The sequence below is a fragment of the Carassius carassius genome, chromosome 24 (assembly GCF_963082965.1).
Source record: "Carassius carassius chromosome 24, fCarCar2.1, whole genome shotgun sequence".
In the NCBI taxonomy this organism is placed as follows: Eukaryota; Metazoa; Chordata; class Actinopteri; order Cypriniformes; family Cyprinidae; genus Carassius; species Carassius carassius.
The window spans coordinates 2525129-2545972 of record NC_081778.1 but is presented as its reverse complement, the minus strand read 5'-3'; the positions used below and the strand labels follow the sequence as shown (position 1 = coordinate 2545972).

The following is a 20844-nucleotide window of genomic DNA, read 5'->3' as shown; positions in this document are numbered from 1 at the left end:
CAGAACATCTCTTGCTACTGTTTCAGCATTAAAGGGTGTGTTAAATTAGTGATGTTGACCTTGGCACCCCCCGACTCCGAGCCAATCCAGAGCTGACATGCTTTGCAGAGAAAGGGCAGGGCTGTCATGGCTAAAAGTCAAGCCCTTGTGATGAGCAGAACGCAGCTGGTTCTTTCTGGCCTGCAGTCATTCTGTCCAAGTCTCATTTCTTAATCGAGCAACGATAGCATATTTAAAGTGGCCTCTAAAGTATTTGCTACACCAAAGATGCCTAAATGTTGTTGTGTTAGATGTGTTTGTGAAACCGGTTCTGATAAAGAGATATTTTGGGGGGCTCTCTTTCGTTTTGCAGATGCCACTTGCTTTGGTGTTTTGCAGTGACTTGACCAGCTTGTCTCGAAGCTTGTGTCTAGATCTAAAGCAGCCGAATCACTCAGTGACTTGTGTGTATGAATTTATCTCTCAAGTAAATGTAATGATCTTGATAGATGTTTAATGACTTTCTGGGTAACACAGAATCTTAAGATGAAGTCCTAAAAAATACATTTATGGGTTAGTTTCTTTTTGCTGATCCACTAACATTAATATTTAAAGGTTTGGGGTCAGTAAGAATATTTTCTTTCTTTCTTTCTTTTTGCAAGAAATTTATCATTTTATAAAGCAGTGATGCAGTTAATTAATCAAAAGTGACAGTAAAGACATTTATAATGTTATAAAACTTTACTATTTCAAATAAAACATTATTTGAACTTTCTATTCATCAAAGAATTTATCCTGAAAATGAAGCATATTTTACACACACACACACACACACACACACAAATGTTTCTGTCAGAGATGTTTCTTGAGCATTAAATCATATCAGAATGATTTCTGAAGATCATTGGACACTGAAGACTGGAGGAATGATACTGAAAATACAGCTGTGCATCACAGAAATAAATTACAGTTTAAAATATTCACATAGTAAACCATTATTGTAAATTGTAATATTATTTCACAATTTTGCTGTTTTTACTGTATTTTTTTATCAATTGAATGCAGCATTGGGCTCAAAAGATGGACTTACTGAGCCAAAAAAATTATATAAAAATTATATAAAATAATAATTGTCATGTAGCCTTTGACCTCAGTTCTATCACACCAATCTTTGTTTTGAGTTTTAAAAGTGCTATTATTATTGTTCTATCTTTTTGAACATAACATGATTATACTTTTGAAATGTTTGGCTGGAAAAGTGTGTTTGTGCTACCTAAGTGTGGCTTAAGCATGCAAATATTGGTAAGGCAACAATATCCATGAGCTGGAACATAATTGTGACGAGTGGGGCGGGGCCGAGAGCCGTGGGAACAGGAGCGAGGCCGGTGGAGTGATTGGAGATGAACGACACCTGTTCGACCCACCGGTCTCGAGTCCCACGGAGGGGATGGAAGGATATAAACCTGGAGCGACGACAGTGAAGGACGAGAGAGGACCAGGCCTGGGTTTTAGTTTGTCTATTGATTTTTATTTGTGCGCGACAGTCGTCCGCGAGGGGCTGTTGCGCTGTTTTGTGTTTATTTTGATTATTAAAGTTTTATTTGTTTTTCCGCCGGTTCCCGCTTCCTTTTTGCCGAAGATTATGAAGATGTAATTCGTTACAATAATCTTGAATGATGATGGTAAGGTTGTGTTTTCGTGTCTGTTAAGGTGGTGTTGTGTAAGTTCCACTCGGTCTTCTTGTCCCAGAAGTGTCAGGTGTACACATGTGGACATGGACAGGGCAGACGACTTGGAGATTTGGTGACACACTTCGGTGTGGGTTGACGCATATGTTTCTGCATCTGCTGTCTTTCTAAGTCTTGGTGTCCACATTAGCCGCATTTCCACTGTGGGGCCAGTGCGAGCCAGGGCTTAAAACGGGCCAGACGGGGCTCATAGCCTCGGGCCAGTAGCACCGCGGCCAGAATAGCGCAGGGTTTCCACAGTCGAGCCTGAAGCTCTGCTGCGCGCCACTAAAACACACCCTTTACACGCCTCTCAGGAATAACGTCTTGCAACCTCATCATTTCACCAACAAAGAGAAGTTATCAGAAAACTAAGAAATAAGTCACTGGAACATGCGCGATCACAAAACAAACATGATAAAAGTGTCCGTTTGTTTGCATGCTTTGTTAAATATTTAAAATCAAATTCATCGATGTTTTACTATAGAATAAGTGATACATTGATCATAATGAATTAATTTATCAAGACTCAAAATTAATCACACTTAAATACACTTATTTCTATTTTATTTATTTTTAACGCTTATGAGTCATTATTATATTTCTATGATAGGCTACGTGGAGCTAAACTCCCGAGATTAGACTTATGACAGATAATATAAGCTACTAAATATTACACGATTGTGGTAGAGAATAAGGAGCTGACATCTGATTTCCTCAAGTGGTCACATTTACCATGTTTACTATGGTAACATGTTTAGCGTGCATATCTTTTACATCGCTTATAAATATTTCTGCCTTGTTTACGTGATTATAATCCACATTGGATCAAGTTATTTCAAACACTCGTCGCTGACTGAAAGTGAGTTTTGAGCTCGACTTATTTAAAAAAGTGTTTATTGCTGGTGTTAAAGCTGTTATCTTTCTGAAATGATCCGTAGTGCAGATGCTCTCTGTTTTTATAAAAGCTCCTGAACAAAAATCATTAGTCTATTATATGCAGTCTATTATGTAATGATCTGCAGTGCTGAGCTCTCCAGACGCGGAGAAACTCCATCTTTGTTCATAACCACTCCTCTAGCCCCAGCTGGCCGCTGGCCCCGAGGAAGCCCCATAGACAGTAAAAGAGAGGAAGCCCCATAGACAGTAAAAGAGAGGAAGCCCCGACGAGGCATGATCAAGCACCGGAAGTTACAGTGGAAACCCGACTGGCCCTGGCACGCACTAGCATGCCCGGTTTAAGCTCGACAGTGGAAACGCGGCTATTCGTATCAAAGGTTCCCTGGATGGTGGAGGGGCTTTTGTCCCATCACTGCTCTCAGATCGCAGCGGCCCGAGATCACACTGTTGTTCTGACAGAGGGGTACGTCTACACCTTTGGGCTTAACACTCACCATCAGCTGGGGCTGGCACCTCCTCCTGCTTCCAGCCAAGTTTCCAAACAGGTCGGACAGCTTGGTCAAAACTAGTGATGCACCAAAATCATTCTGGGCCAAAGCCGAAAATTCTGGATTCACCTGGCCGAAAATACATTTTATTTAGTATTAAATTAATGAATCAATTGTATTCAATAATAATCTCTCAGATAAAAGAGTTGTACAAACATTTAAATTGCACGTAAGGCAATTTTTAATAACAGAATTATGTCTTGTGTTCTGTAATAACTTGGTTTCATGACTGATTTATTCAGACATACATTAAATACATGTTTACCTGTTATTCTGTAGTTTAACCTAATTTGTCATCGTTGCTGTGAACGATTTCTTCCAAAACCAAACATTGCTTTTTTTGATGAATATTTTTGTTTGCAGAAAGTTTAAGGCATTGGTACTATGAACTGTAGGTAATCCCAGTTTTTGTGTTAATTTCAAGTGACCACAGGTCACCTCTAAGTCCCTGAAAGGGGGGTCGGTGATTGGTGTTGCAGCTGGCAGGTTCCACACTGTTCTTTGGACTCGAGATGCGGTGTATACCGTAGGATTAAATGGTGGCCAGCTTGGTAAGCTGCTCAAGCATCCAGATCTGTTTATCACATACAAAAAAACAGATTGTTTAACTGATCTAAAGTCTCTCAGGTGTTTTGCAAATCCTCTTCATGCAATTTCATCAGAGCGTCTGATTCATTTGCCTCTTCCCATATGAAAACTTGTGGTCCAACCATTGTGATACATTCAGGTTACCTGCTGGAGCCCAATGGAGAGAAATGTGTGACGGTTCCTGCACCACAAGGATGTGACCATCACTATGGCGGCAGCCAGCAATGGGGCCACTGTTTGCGTGACCGAAAAGGGAGATATTTACCTGCTGACAGATTATCAGTGCAAGAAACTGGCATCCAAGTGAGTTGAGTTACATGTAGGAGACTCGAGTCATTATCTTGACTTGAGTCGAGTCTGATCTACTTTTTACAGTCTAACCAGAAAACTGATCTCATTGCACATAATCTAAAATATTGTTTTAGTCATTCTGAAATGCCTGAGCCAAAGTCTGTCATCAAAGTTCTTTGGTTTAATTTCGTCGTCTCTCAGAATTGTGTCAGACATCCAAATGCTAGATAACATGACAACGTTTGTTTGTCATTTCTTCTGCATTTCATTTTTCCAGCTATGGTGGCAGGACTGTAAACAGTAAGTAATAAAATAATAACAAATACTTAAATTACAAGCAATAGCACAAGCAACAACAAAAAAAAACAAACAAAAAACAAGATACAAAGGAAATTTACAGTACTTCTACATTTTCCAGGTTGGTCTAACAGTAATATTTAGGTACAGAATTACTGCTGAGACTGAACTCAACTGTAAAATAACTGTAATGACACTGTCAGCAGCAGGTTTATTTATGCACTGTTACACACGTGTTTTGCTTCTCACCGGTTTACATTTACTTAATAGCCAAAAACCGACTATGTTTAATATAAGCCGACTTATATTATATGAAATTTTATTAATAAGATTCGGGAGGAGCGCGTCAGATACTTAACCTAATCAACACAGGTGGACCATAATCAAGTAATCAATCCCATAGTATAAATATCGCTGACTTCCCTCTATCCATTGACTGTTTATCAGCATCCCTCCTCCACCCCATCTCCTCACTTCGAGTTCACTTTATAAATAGACGGGGAAGGGGGGGTACTCTAGGTTCGGGCCATTCCCGAGCTCGGAGCCCTTCCCCGGACAGCACGCCAAATACGCATACCATACCTCAGCTAATTATATGTAAGCGTGAACTAGTGAAATAACGTGTTTATGTGAATACCCAGCGCAATCCCGTGCTGATATTCAAGCTCTGCTCTGTCTGCTTCACCAATTCCTCGACTGTGAATGATGTGAGTTGCACCACTATGAAGTCAGTAAGAAGCTGTGAATGTAGCTGAAACACTTTATTACTGACACACTGCCAATTTCCTAGGAAGTGATGATTTTGTTCTCTTGAACACATGAAATGGAAATAGTGCAAATGTTTAATGCAGTATTATAATTTTTCAATTCACAGATTTGGTTGAAGACATAGCTGCTGCTAACACTGTCCTTGTGTTGTTCTCCAGGAAGCTGAACCGGAAGAAAGTTCTATTGAGCGGTGGTAGTTTGGATCATCGTATTGATACTCAGCTCCTGCATGATGGTGGAGGAGAGAAGCTGGTGATTTTGGCTCTAGGTGAAGCTGGAAGGGTGAGTTATATGCGACACTGATCTGAACTTCAGTTTCATAATTACACGTACAAATCAGAAACAGTAATAGGATCAAAATATTGCCCAAGAATACCTTGAAGATAAGCTTGGATCATTAAGCTGTTCCCATAATCAACTGATCTGATACCTGTTTCTTCCTAAAAAATGCTCATGAGGGATCATCACACTGCTTGTTTTAAAAATATCTGTTCTTTTACTGAAAGTGAGAATCTATCTTTTGACAGTCAAGTGAAGATGCTGTCATAATATTCTCTGGGGAACATCAGTGCTCAAGTGAACACCCCATCAGTCTCACACTTATATGAATATAGCTACTTAAAGCAACATTTCTAACTTTTCTCTGTAGCTGTAAAAGCTTGTTTCTAAAATAATTTGATCAAAAGTGCTTATGTTAATCACAATTTAGCACATTGAAGTGACTTGACAAACATTCAGTGCAATTTGCCATCATGGAAATCTTTCATCTGAACTGGAATAAGTATAAAGATGTTTGTGGTCTACATTACAGTTAAATCTAATGCTGTGTTTCCTAATATTATCACTGAAAGTACAAGAACAACAAAGGGCCTGAGACCGAGCCTTGTGGCACACCATATTTTGTTGGGTCAGGCAGATTTTCATTTACACAAATGAAGTGGTAGCGATCTGACAGGTAGGAGGTAAACCATTTTAGCTACTTATAAAGTTTCTGAATAATGTTTCATTTTTATTGCTGATGTTTTTCCCCCATAATAGACTTGATTTCCAGCTATCTGGTTATAAAGTCTGTCTAATCAAGATGTTCAGTCTTGTTGATCTGTACGTGCCTTGTAAAAGGCTGTCAGCTGGACAAGTGGAAGGGGGTCCAAGTTGGATTTAGTCATGCTTAACAATTTAGCATTTTCGCAGCATAAATACAAGAGTGCTTTTCATATCTACATATCTACATTATATATATATATATATATATATATATATATAAACACGTTTTTGTATAATAAAAGATTCTTAATTTGATGCTGGCATTTGGTCTGCCAAGCACGTATGCCTAAATGTCTGGTAATATGCCAGAGTTATTTGCTTTTATATCTTTACAGCTTGTCACTCCATCTGTTTATTAAATGCCTGCCTTAGCAAACACCATCATTTTTGCTATTGCTCATAAGGGGTTTGAACAAACCCTGGTCCCTCTAATCGTGTGGCTTATTTGTTTGACAAAAGGTTCACTACTCCTTTTTTTTTTTTTTTTTTGTATAGTCTGACTTAATATTTTCTGTGATGTGGAGAATGTAGACAAAGTTTTGGAATCCAGTCATAAAAATAGAATTTGCTGTATAATGTGGAATGTCATGGAATTTGGCATATTTTGGATGATTAAATCAAAAGTAGGGCGGTACATTTAATCGAACTGTGTTATGCATTAGCATCTGTGAATAGTGCAGAAAGACTATTTAAACGTGAAGTCTGCATGTTCTTCATGTTCCTGTGTGAGTAAAGTACACGTGATGCTCGCTCATGGTGTTTTTAGCATCTGCCGTCTCATGGTATGAGGATATTAACACATGAACTTCATCTCCAGAGCTGATCTGAAAGTCACTTCATCAGCTTTTTGTGTGAGAAAACTATTGTTGTATCATATACTCTTTAATGTCTTTACTACAAACCTCCAAAATAAAAGTTTACACTTATAAGAAAAGCAAATGGAATTAATTTTAGATTACATTTCAGGATTAAATTGTTAATGTTTATCTTAATTTGATTACCACCATTTTTGATAGTAAATATGTATTAAATTATAATTTCAGAAGAAATGCAACAGCCAACACAGAATTTCTGTGGAAAAAAGAGCCCTGTTTTTGTAAAAAATAGGATGAATTATTAAATGAATACAGTTTGGATTATGAATTAAATTGATTAGACATGATTTCTGATTATTAAAATGTAATTTAAACAAGGATTAAATAAAAAAAGTATGTAATTTGAAAGGAATCCAGAAATATTGAAACCGAAAAACAAATTGGAATATAGGAAAAAATACAATAGATTTCTTAGAGCCATAAAAATGTTAATATATATATATATATATATATATATATATATATATATATATATATATATATATATATATATATATATATATATATATATATATAATTAAACTTTTAATACGTTTTTGTTAAAGGATTAGTTCACTTCCAGAATAAAATAAAAAGTAAAAAAATACTGATAATTTACTCAGCCCCATGTCATCCAAGATTTTCATGTCCTTCTTTCTTCAGTGGCAAAGAAAATAAGGTTTTTGAGGAAAACATGCCAGGATTTACGATCCCAGCTGAGGAATAAAGCTCTTATCTAACAAAACGATCACTCATTTGATCGGGCAGTTTCTAGATTTCAAGATTTTAATTACTTAGACATGTACTTTGATTACTAGCATTTAATTTAACAATGAAATCCAGAAAAACAATATAGAGAATACAGAAAAAAAGAAGTAAGAATAAATAAAATAAAACACAATTTCAGAATTCAGAAGGAATGTTGGAGTCTTAACATTTCTGACCTTCAAGTGTCACTGCATAGTTCCAGTTCCTTCTGATCAACACTGTTTGCTCTACAAAAGTAAACAAAGATGTCCTTAGAATCAAACACTGAAGGTTTTTTTGTAAATTACCAAGAATTACTTAGGCCCAACAAAACCAGGAAGTTACAAAATTTACTTTTTTTTTTTAAAAGAAATAATACATAAGTGGAAGTGTAATTAATCATCCTAAAACCTGGAAGAGATTATTAATGCTCCATAAGTATCAGCCAAGTTACCAGCTGCTGAATATATCTGTGGCCAAAGACTGTGACCCTACAGCTTGACATCAGCAACAGAAAAATACGAGAGGAATTTTGTTCTCTCTTTATAAAAGTTGATACACCCATTTGGTTTGTTTTGTTATCTTAACTATGTATGATTATATAGTAATATTCTATTAAAATGCATTTAGCATTGTTTGTTTCCTCTGCAGCACATACACTACAATGTATGAGGGTTATGACCCACCAGTTGAGAACCACTGTTCTGAGTTTTGTTCTTTGCAGAGTTTTTTTTTTTTCCATCACATTTAGGGTCTATTTACATGTCACTTTGTGTTCTTATTGATCTAGTTTGTTAAAACTGTAGCATATATACTTGGCCACATAGGCCTAAACGTGTCGCTGCAAAACACATATAAATCAAAACTTTAATTCCATGCTCTGCCTTTTTCTTTTTAGCATCTTGGGGAGAAACACATTTATATATGTGGCTACCAGATGCATTTACACTTGTTTAGTTGTGTCTGAAATGCATCTCAAACCATCTCCTCATGTGGTTTGCATGATCAGTCCATCTTGAATGCCTTTCTGTGGGCATTTACACCTGCTCTTTTTAGCTTTGTAGCTCTGCTTACTTAAAAAAAGCATACAAAAGCCAATTATGTTATGTCTACAACAGTGGTGAATGCTAACTTTCAAGCAGGATTAATACAGTTAACTGAAACTGAAACCATAACACAAAATGTTTCCTGAAATACAAACAAACATTAAAAAATTATAAATAAAATACATTGGATGCCAAAGCAACATTTCTCATTTATTGTAGTATAGCTTGATGTACTAAAATTGAAATAAAAATGAATGAAAACAATAAAATATATATTCAAAAAGATCATGTATCATGATATTTTCAGCCTACTTGTGTTATCATTTTTTTCTCTCTGTTCTTCAGCTTGTATGAAGTTCCCTCCGCTTCTGCATCCATGTTCTCCCAGCACTTCCTGCTCCTCCTGACCGAAGCCGATGAGACGGACAGCATCCATGACGTGACCCTGCAGGCTGGCGATCGCACCTTGGCAGGACACAAGTACATCCTGTCTTCTTCTGTAAAGCGCTGCTCCTGGAGGACTGCTAAGAGGGTGTGGAAGATGGAGAGGTGAAGAAAGGAGAAGACGCGGTGGGCTGTGATCTGCTGGTCCTGGAGAAGGTTCCTCCTGAGATGCTGGAGAAAGCACTTCACTTCATCACAGACTCCTGTGAGATGCTGGTTCACGGGACCTGGCCCATCATCCCTCGCTCTGATCCTGAACCGCAGTCTGCAGGCTCTAGGGCTGGAGAACCGCTCCGCTCTGGACGTGTACCACTCTCTTCCTGTTAAGACTGCGGAGGATGCAGACAAGCCCAAAGCCAAAAACACTAAGCCTGGGAAAAATAGTAATGTCAGTGAACCTGAAAAAGACCCAGTGAAGATGCTGCAGGGTGTCACCAAAAAACTGGGCTTGGGGAGCCTCTCAGCACGGTGAGATGTTCTCTGAATGAACCCTCCGCCCCCGAAAGTTTGCTTATGTTAAAAAAGTAGTTGAAAAAATGTTTATAAAATTAGCTGAACATGTCCTCACCCTCGAGCCATCCAAGATGTAGATGAGTTTGTTTCTTAACAGGAATGGATTTGGAGATCATTGCATCACTTGCTCATCAATGGATGCTCTACAGTGAATGGGTGCCGCCAGAATGAAACAGCTGATAAAAACATTACAATAATCCACAGCACTCCAGTCCATCATTTAATGTCTTGTGAAGACAAAATATGTGTCCATAATCCATAATGACGTTGTCTTCAATAAAAAGGCTGGTTTGACTGAATCAGGAGGGAAATATTCATTCACATTCACTGATGAAGCACTGAATATACATATTTGATCCATTTTTTTATTGGACAGGCAAATCATGGCTCCCCAGTTTATTAATGAATAGACTACTGTTAAAAAGTTTAAGGGTAAAAATTAAAGACAAACATTTTCATTATTTGAAATTAAACATTGACTGAATATATAACCCAAACTTTTTTTTTATTTCTGCTAAATGCCAAGGCAAATTTTCTTAGTTAATCTAACTTAAAATCTATAGACAAATCTAGTGCTGTCAAACGATTAATCACATCCAAAATAAAAGTTTTTCTTTACATAATATATGCGTGTGTACTCTGTATATTTATTACAGAAAAGAGTTATTTTAAAATAAAATATTTCATGTTTTTGCAGTTTTTACTGTATTTTTTAAAGCAGCTTTGGTGACATTTCAGTTCAAAAACAACTTTGGTATTGTATACCTCTCTACCCTGACTAAACTCAACTATTATAAATAGATATAATTACCGATTCTCAGAGGGATTTTGGCCATTTGTGGGCACTTAATTAACTTCAGTGATAGTTGAAAATGACTAGAAACGTAAAACTCAAGACTTTTTTTTTTCTTTGTGAGACTGAAACTTAAGTTTCTTGCTAAAAATCCTTAATTTTTATGGTCCTTTAGAGCTTGACCGTCCCTATTTATCTTCATTTAGCATCTAAGGCATTCTTTGTGCGTGTTTCATGTAAGAAACAAAGTGTGCATTATCTTATCTTCTTATACATGGTGTGTGTTTTATTTCTACAGAGTATTTCAACAGTATGTTGGGCAGCCCCTGGATTGAGGTAAGATGAAATGACACGAACGGTCTCTCTGAACTGGAACTGTTGTGTTGATGTGAGTGTCTTCTGATTATTATCAATGTTGAAACAGTTCTGCTGCACAATGTTTTTGTGGAAACTGTGATGAATTTGATTTCAGGATTCGAGTAGAAAGTTCAAAATGAAAGCATTTTTATTTGAAATATAATTTTTTTATCATTATTAATGTCTTTACTGTCACTGTAGATCAATTTATACAACCTCAAAAACAACCTTACTAACCCTAAACTTTTGAACAGTAGTATATTACACAAACCGTTTGCAATATTCCAAGATATCTGTAACTTGAATAGTATGGAAAAGTAATAATAACAATTGAACTTTTATCTTTCTTTCACTTATTGTCATTAATCCATTGCATATAATATAACATGCATAGTCCATAATGTGGCAGTGCAAACCAGACGCCAAGATGAGCTGATTTTGTCCATGTGTTGTGTGCAGTGATGCTGGAGTTTTCCACCGTGTACAACGTGTCCTGCCTGCAGTTCATCGTCCTCAACATGGCAGCGCTGCTGGAGTCCAGGTGAGATCCAGACCACTAAACCCCTGACAGTCCATTCTGTCATTTACTCACCCTCAAGTTGTTCCAGACCAGCTTGAGTTGACTGTAGCCAATTCACTTTCATAGTATTTTTTCTCCATACTGTGGAAGTCAGTGGCTAGCCTCAGCTGTCTGGTCACCAACATTCTTCAAAATCCTCCCTTCACACTTGCCTTTGTTCAGTAATGATATGTTATATATATTTTATATAAAAGCATGAAAGAGAGCTTGTGCTGTTCCTCGTGAGGCTTTCTGTGCATGTTCTCAGAGACGGAGCAGAACACAGATATGTGAGGTCAACTTTTACTAAACCTAAACTGTCAAATACATGCAAAAATGTGTAAAAATGCAGCACTTAGTGATTATTCTCATAAACCATCGTTGGTTATGTAATTGAATTGGAACCATGCAGCTCTTAAAGTGACAGCAGCCTAATAGTCCTGCTGCTGACTGTGTGCTTAATATCAATCAAACAAAAGACAGAGAGAAAATCACTCACTGCTCTTGACTGAAGGACTTTTGTAGCTTTAGACTATGCTGTTTTATGTTAGGCTACATTTAGTTATTACATTTCTGTAATAGGCTGTTGAATACTTTAGACTTGAATTAAAAAGTTAAAGCGCTGTTCGTTCCATTTGTATATTTTTTTCTATTATATTTGTCCTTTGCTTTATTTGATTTCTTTTTAATTACCTGTCTAAATATATATATTTTTTATGTATGTATTTTACTAATGTTAGTTACCCTATAGTATTCTACTGTTGTATTGAGAATTGTAAAATTTCTCTAAATGTTTCTAAAATTTCTCTAAAATTGAGATGTCAAAGCAACCTAATTTATAGAAAATGTATATTTGATATATACCACTATCTTTAAATAAATCACGTATATAAAGTTTTGGTCATGTGGCCGATTCATAATCGTGTTATAGGAACACTCCACTTTTTTTGAAAATAGTCTCATTTTCCAACTCCCCTAGAGTTAAACAGTTGAGTTTTAACATTTTCGAATCCATTCACCTGATCCGCGGGTCTAGCGGTAGCACTTTTAGCTTAGATTAACATAGATAGATATTTCTGATTATTATCAAAGTTGAAAACAGTTGTGCTGCCCAATATTTTTGTGGAAACTGTGAACTCTTTTTTTCAGGATTCTTTGTTGAACAAAGTTTAAATGAACAGCATTTATTTGAAATTGAAATATTTTAATATCATAATTGTCTTAACTTTTGCTCAATGCAATGCATCCTTGCTGGTTAAAAGTATTCATTAAAAAGAAAATCCTCAAATGTTAGAACAGCAGTTGCTCATGTGTTTGTCCGTCTCTCTGTCTGTCAGAGCGCTGGAGATCCTAAGTGACGTGTCCTCCTGGATCTGACAGATTCGTACAGGAGGATGGTAAGTCTAAATCATCGCTCTCGTCTGCTTCATTGAAGCTCTGCTGAGAGATCCTGACATCAGACTCCTCTGACAGATCCCAGCAATGCAGAGACGTCTCATCACGCCATACGCAGACGCTCCGGATCTCAGCGCGTATGAGGATCGAGAGTGGGACTCGGCTGTGGACTGTAAGAGCTGCTCTAAAGGCCGATCACTCCAGGTATGAGATCTACCTGCTGAAAGACTGTAATATAAATATAAAGTACTGTCCATCTGGATTCAGAGTCCTCTCTGTGTTCAGTCTTGCGATTCAATTCAATTCAATTCAAGTTTATTTGTATAGCGCTTTTTACAATACAAATCATTACAAAGCAACTTTACAGAAAATTATGTTTCTACAATATTTAGTAGTAGCTACTAGTTTGTGCACGTTTGACAGGATTTTAGAAAAATAAAAATAATAATAATAATACAAGACGTAGTCAGCTAGATGATGAACTATCAATATTATTAATTAATAGTAATTATAGGATGCAGTCACACATGTAGCAATAATTGTTAGTTCTGTTTGTTGATTCAAGGTTAGGATCATCTGGGGTCCTCTGAGGGTCAGCATCATCTCTTCTCAGGTGTTCTGGATCCAGACTGGAGCTTGTGTAAATCCTAGTTACCACGGGATGTAAATCCCGTGGCAAAACATAGAAACAAAATAGAGACATCATTAGCATAGCTGCTGATCCAACAAAGTAAAATTAGTTTAACCCAAGCTAAAGAATAAAAATGCAGATGCAACTACACTCACAATTTAAGAGATACATTATTTGAATGCTTGGCGAAAGAGATGCGTTTTTAATCTAGATTTAAACAGAGAGAGTGTGTCTGAACCCCGAACATTATCAGGAAGGCTATTCCAGAGTTTGGGAGCCAAATGTGAAAAAGCTCTACCTCCTTTAGTGGACTTTGCTATCCTAGGAACTACCAAAAGTCCAGCGTTTTGTGACCTTAGGGTGCGTGATGGGTTGTAGCGTGGTAGAAGGCTAGTTAGGTATGCAGGAGCTAAACCATTTAGGGCCTTATAGGTAAGTAATGATAATTTGTAACAGATACGGAACTTAATAGTTAGCCAGTGCAGAGACTGTAAAATTGGGGTAATATGATCATATTTTCTTGACCTGGTAAGGACTCTAGCTGCTGCATTTTGGACTACCTGTAGCTTGTTTATTGACGAAGCAGGACAACCACCTAGAAGTCCATTACAATAGTCCAGTCTAGAGGTCATGAATGCATGAACTAGCTTTTCTGTATCAGAAACAGATAACATGTTTCGTAGCTTGGCAATGTTTCTAAGATGGAAGAATGCGGTTTTTGTAACATTGAAAATATGATTTTCAAAAGACAAATTGCTGTCTAATATAACACCCAGATTTCTGACTGTAGAGGAAGTAACAGTACATCCGTCTAGTTGCAGATTGTAATCTACAAGATTCTGTGTGGTGTTTTTTGGTCCAATAATTAATATCTCTGTCTTATCTGAATTTAATTGGAGAAAATTATTTGTCATCCAATCTTTTACATTTTTAACACACTCTGTTAGCTTAGATAATTGGGAAGTTTCATCTGGTCTCGTTGAAATATATAGCTGAGTATCATCAGCATAACAGTGGAAGCTAATTCCGTATTTTCTAATAATATTACCAAGGGGCAACATGTATATTGAAAATAGAAGGGGACCTAGGACGGATCCTTGTGGCACTCCATATTTTACTGATGATAAATGAGATGACACCCCATTTAAGTAAACAAAATGGTAGCGATCGGACAGGTAGGATCTAAACCATCTTAGAGCCTGCCCTTGAATACCTGTATAGTTTTGTAATCTATCTATGAGTATGTCATGATCTATGGTGTCGAACGCAGCACTAAGATCAAGTAAGACTAGAAATGAGATGCAGCCTTGATCTGACGCAAGGAGCAGGTCATTTGTAATTTTAACAAGTGCAGTTTCTGTGCTATGGTGGGACCTAAAACCTGACCTGAAAATAAAACCTGAAATTCTTCATACAGATCATCTTAATGCAGGAAGGTGCTCAATTGAGCAGACACAACTTTTTCTAAAATTTTAGACATAAATGGAAGATTTGAAATAGGCCTATAATTTGCCAGTACACTAGGATCTAGTTTTGGTTTCTTAATAAGAGGCTTGATAACCGCCAGCTTGAATGGTTTTGGGACGTGACCTAAAGATAACGACGAGTTAATGATATTGAGAAGCGGTTCTTCGGCTACAGGTAACAGCTCTTTTAGTAATTTAGTGGGTACAGGATCTAATAAACATGTTGTTGGTTTAGATACAGTGATAAGTTTATTTAGCTCTTCCTGTCCTATATTTGTAAAGCACTGCAGTTTATCTTTGGGTGCGATGGATGAAACTGAAGTGTTAGACGCTGTAGAATCTACATTCGCTATTGTATTTCTAATGTTATCTATTTTATCAGTGAAGAAATTCATAAAGTCATTACTATTTAACGTTGGTGGAATATTTGAATCAGGTGGCGTCTGGTAATTTGTTAATTTAGCCACTGTGCTAAATAAAAACCTTGGATTGTTTTGGTTATTTTCAATGAGTTTGTGGATATGCTCTGCCCTAGCAGTTTTTAGAGCCTGTCTATAGCTGGACATACTGTTTTTCCATGCAATTTTAAAAACTTCCAAGTTAGTTTTTCTCCATTTGCGTTCAAGACTACGAGTTACTTTCTTGAGAGAGTGAGTATTACTTTTATACCATGGCACAGTACGTTTTTCTCTAACCTTTTTCAATTTGATGGGGGCAACAGTTTCTAATGTATTAGAGAAAATAGTGCCCATGTTGTCAGTAATTTAGTCTAATTCATGTGTATTTTTGGGTACAAATAGCAGTTGAGATAGATCAGGCAGGTTATTTGCGAATCTGTCTTTGGTGGCTGGAACAATAGTTCTGCCCAGACGGTAATGCTGAGACATATAGTTAATATCAGTTATACGCAGCATGCACGATACAAGGAAATGGTCTGTAATATCATCACATTGGGGTACAATATCTATAGCAGTAAGATCGATTCCATGCGATATAATTAGATCTAGTGTATGATTAAAACGATGAGTGGGCCCGGTGACATTTTGCTTGACTCCAAAGGAGTTTATTAGGTCAGTAAACGCAAGTCCTAATGTATCATTTGCATTATCAACGTGAATATTAAAATCTCCCATGATTAGCGCCTTATCAACTGTAACTAGAAGGTCTGAGAGGAAATCTGCAAATTCTTTTAGGAATTCTGTATATGGCCCTGGTGGTCTATACACAGTAGCCAGAGCAAGAGATACATTAGATTTCTTTTGCATGTCTGACAGTGTAACATTTAGCAGAAGTATTTCAAAAGAGTTAAACCTGTATCCTGTTTTCTGGGTAACATTGAGAATATCACTATATATTGTTGCAACACCTCCTCCACGACCAGTCTGACGGGGCTCATGCTTATAACAGAAGTTTGGTGGAGTAGACTCATTTAGACCAAAATAATCATTTGGTTTTAGCCAGGTTTCAGTCAAGCAGAGTACATCAAAACTATTTTCTGTGATCATTTCATTTACAATAACTGCTTTGGGTGTGAGTGATCTAATATTTATGAGCCCAAACTTTAAAAATTGTTTTTGTTCATTTACTTTACATTTTTCTGGTTTAATTACGATAAGATTTTTTCTAGATCCTACATTATATTTTGACCTCACTATTCGGGGAACAGACACAGTCTTAATAGTTTTTACAGCACAAGTACTTTTATCATTTAAGCGGGTGGAACAAAACTCATCATAATAGTTATTAGAGAATTGTCTTACTAGTCACATGGAGCGAAGTGTCCTGGAGATGTTGTCAGAGAGCAGCTCCGCTCCGATTCTGCTGGGGTGTAATCCATCAGCGCGAAACAGCCTAGGACGCTCCCAGAAAACATTCCAGTTATTAACAAATAGCAGTTTCTGTTCTTTACACCATGACAACAACCATTCATTTAAAGCAAAAAGTCTACTGAACCTTTCGTGTCCTCGTCGATACGTGGGCAGTGGTCCTGACACGACGATCGTCGCCGCGGGCGTCGTGCTGCGAACCGTCTCGATTAGGCTGCTGAAGTCCCTCTTTAGCGTCTCCGTATGCCGCAGCGTGGTGTCGTTAACCCCGGCGTGAAGCACGACCGCTCTGGGGCTCTCGTCGACCTTCAGGATCGCGGGTATCTGCGCAGAAACATCGAGAACACGAGCACCAGGCAAACAATGAGTGTGCACTTTACCTTCGGCTAACGTAGCACTTACGTGTCGGACGATGGAGTCTCCGATGATCACAGCGTCACGTCCTGTCTCGCGGAGGGGAGCGAAGCGGTTCCGGATGGAGATGTCGAAGGCAGGAGGGGGAGAAGTCATCGCCCGGGACCCGGCTCGCGTCCTCCGCTGTGGATGCACCCAGGGTCCGTGGTGTCCCGGCGTCGCAGTGAAGGACATCTGGGAAGATCGCGTCCTGGGTGCACCGGGCCTGTGAAGAGAAACACACGGAGTAGACGTGGTGGGACTGTTAACAGATCGCTGTATACTTACCCCGGACTTGTGAGCGTCAGCCCGGGATGATTCCAGCGCGGCTCTCCGCTCTCTCAGCTGGGCCTGCCTCACCTCCAGGTCGCGAATCTGCTTTCCCACGGCCTCGAGCTCGAGCTGCACAGAGTGGAGACATTCATCCGCCATTAAAGCAAGTAACAGTGAGTACAGCAGTGGTAATGTGTGTGAATAGAGTATTAGCAATGTTAGCGCAGTTAGCTGCAACCACGCCGCTGATGCTAACGGGCTAAAAGCTAATAGCGGACCCGGGAGATCAAAATAAAACTAGTGATAGCGAGGCGCTCTGATTGTTTTTGTTGTAGAATACAATAGAGGATATATTCACACGTTATATAAACGGAAACGATGATGTATACAATTGATTTTTGAGTTAAAAATAGTCAATGAAAAGAATATAGTGACGGAGCTCAAACGCAGTACAGCCGCCAACAACAAACAGGAAGTGAAAGTGTCAATGAAAAGAATAGCCTACTGAAGAAGGCCAAGATGAGGGCTAAGAGGAAGCCCTGGTGGTGGATACAATCTGTCTGATGTGATCCAGAGTCCGTCCCCTGCAGGTCAGCTCCTGAGTAAAAAGAGTAAACCCTGCGTAGTTTGAGCAGAGCAGCACTCTCACTATCGCTTATACTCAGGAGTTTAGGATTATCAGATCCCTGGGTGGTCTGTTTTGAGACGGACCAGTGAACAACCATCCCAAAAAACTTTACCACTGAACCACTCATAAGACCCTAGCAACAGAAAAGTACCACTCACGCTTTCTTCAGAAAACTGATATTGATCATCTAAATGAGTGGTTCTCAATCAGTGGGCATCATCAAACTTTTAAGGCAGCCACAGAAACTCTTGTAAAATTCTTCTTCTTCTAGTAAAATCAAACTTAATTAAGTTTGGGTTATTGTCATTGTTATGGTTATTATAGAGTTATTATAGTTAACTAAAGCTATTAAAAAGCTTTCAAAGGAATTTCTCATTTTCCTTGAACTTGATGTATTAAAATAACTAAAACTAAAACAAAAAATGTAATAGGCGTAATATAAAAACATGACAAACTAATAAAAAGGACAAAACTAACAGAATTGCTTAAAATGTAAATAAAATGAAAATGAAAAAAAATATATATAAAAATAAAAAGTAGTTCATAATATTAATAAGAAGAACTATAATAGTATATCAGTTATACTAAATTTACACTGGTTTATGTATTTCATATAATTGAATTCTAATATTTTTTTAAATCAAAAATATAAAACTACTGTTGCTTTGCAAAATTTAAGTATTAAGTTTTAATAAATAATGTAAAGTTATAAAACTTCTGTAATTATAAAATAATTGTGGTTAATTTTATATTTTGACACTTTTTGACTCATATTTTTAATTGCATACACAGGTCCTTCTCAATAAATTAGAATGTCGTGAAAAAGTTAATTTATTTCAGTAATTCAACTCTAATTGTGAAACTTGTGTGTTAAATTAAATGCACACAGACTGAAGTAGTTTAAGTCTTTGGTTCTTTTAATTGTGGTGATTTTGGCTCACATTTAACAAAAACCCACCAATTCATGATCTCATCAAATTAGAATATGGTTACATGCCAATCAGCTAATCAACTCAAACACCTGCAAAGGTTTCCTGAGCCTTTAAAATGGTCTCTCAGTTTGGTTCACTAGGCTACACAATCATGGGGAAGACTGATCTCACAGTTGTCCAGAAGACAATCATTGACACCCTTCACAAGGAGGGGAAGAAACAAACATTCACAGAACGCTGTTCACAGAGTGCTGTATCCAAGCATGTTGACTGGAAGGAAAAGTGTGGAAGAAAAAGATGCACAACCAACAGAGAGAACCGCAGCCTTATGGGGATTGTCAAGCAAAATCGATTCAAGAATTTGAGTGAACTTCACAAGGAATGGACTGTGGCTGGAGTCAAGGCATCAAGAGCCACCACACACAGACGTGTCAATTTGCTGAACCACAGACAACGTCAGAGGCGTCTTACCTGGGCTAAGGAGAAGAAGAACTGGACTGTTGCTCAGTGGTCCAAAGACCTATTTTCAGATGAGAGCAAGTTTTGCATTTCATTTGGAAACCAATGTCCTAGAGTCTGGATGAAGGGTGGAGAAGCTCATAGCCCAAGTTGCTTGAAGTCCAGCGTTAAGTTTCCACAGTCTGTGATGATTTGGGATGCAATGTCATCTGCTGGTGTTGGTCCATTGTGTTTTTTGAAAACCAAAATTATGGAGCACTTCATGCTTCCTTCTGCTGATCAGCTTTTTGAAGATGATGATTTCATTTTGTAGCAGGATTTGGCTCCTGCCCACACTGCCAAAAGCACCAAAAGTTGGTTAAATGACCATGGTGTTGGTGTGCTTGACTGGCCAGCAAACTCCTCAGACCTTAACCCCAGAGACAATCTATGGGCTATTGTCAAGAGGAAGATGAGAAACAAGAGATGAACATACTTTCCAGAAGGCCAACAATTCACCTAAATGTTTTCTTATTGGTCTTATGAAGTATTCCTATTTGTTGAGATGGTGATTCACTAATTTGTAGTGAGTTGGTGGGCTTTTGTTAAATGTGAGCCAAAATCATCACAATTAAAAGAACCAAAGACTTAAACTACTTCAGTCTGTGTGCATTGAATTTATTTAATACACAAGTTTCACAATTTGAGTTGAATTACTGAAATAAATGAACTTTTCCACAACATTATAATTTATTGAGAAGCACCTGTACTTGCAGCAGAACATACCAGAGGAAATATAGATTGCACGAGTAGCTTTCAAATATTGTGTTGGAAAAAATGGGGGAACTTCAAGTCAGAAGTTTAGAACCACTGATCAAAATGAGCTCTGTACCACAGCGCACTGAAAATCATGTGATGCTCACAAAACAGAAATGAATTATTATGGCATTTCTATTGTTTCAGTAGTTTTACTAGTTTTGGCTGGATCTGTTTGACCTGGCTGTGTTCCTCAGGGAGTGTCTGACTCAGAGGGCAGTTATATGGGAGCGGGCAGCCCTCGAGGCCCGATGCACAGGTAAAGCCACAACACCTGCTTCACATTAACTCACTAACTACACAGACACAGATTTCATGATGTGGGTGGGGTAATAACACATCATTTCAAATGCTATTTTCAGTTTCACTTGCTACAGAAAACAACAGCTATAGTAACATTTAATTCAAATTTATTTCAAAATCATTTTTAATTTTTAGCGTTTCTTTACTTTTTATATATTAAGATATTATTATTTTTTATATATATAATATACTGTACTCCTATTTATGTATTGACCATTTTTTAAATGTAAAGATATAGTAGTAACATTCTTGTAGACTGCATTTATTTGATAAAAGAAAAATGAAAAT

The 20844-nt window shown here is 37.5% G+C and overlaps 1 protein-coding gene and 1 pseudogene across 1 annotated transcript in view; one reads left to right on the top strand and one right to left on the bottom strand.

The window, feature by feature from the left end:
- The window catches only part of LOC132102717 (2-oxoisovalerate dehydrogenase subunit beta, mitochondrial-like), a 486592-nt gene that overhangs the window by 281134 nt on the left and 184614 nt on the right, over positions 1 to 20844 (bottom strand). The gene's annotated exons all lie outside the window — the stretch shown is intronic.
- LOC132103779 (inhibitor of Bruton tyrosine kinase-like) overlaps positions 1 to 20844 on the top strand; it is a 28821-nt pseudogene that overhangs the window by 2274 nt on the left and 5703 nt on the right.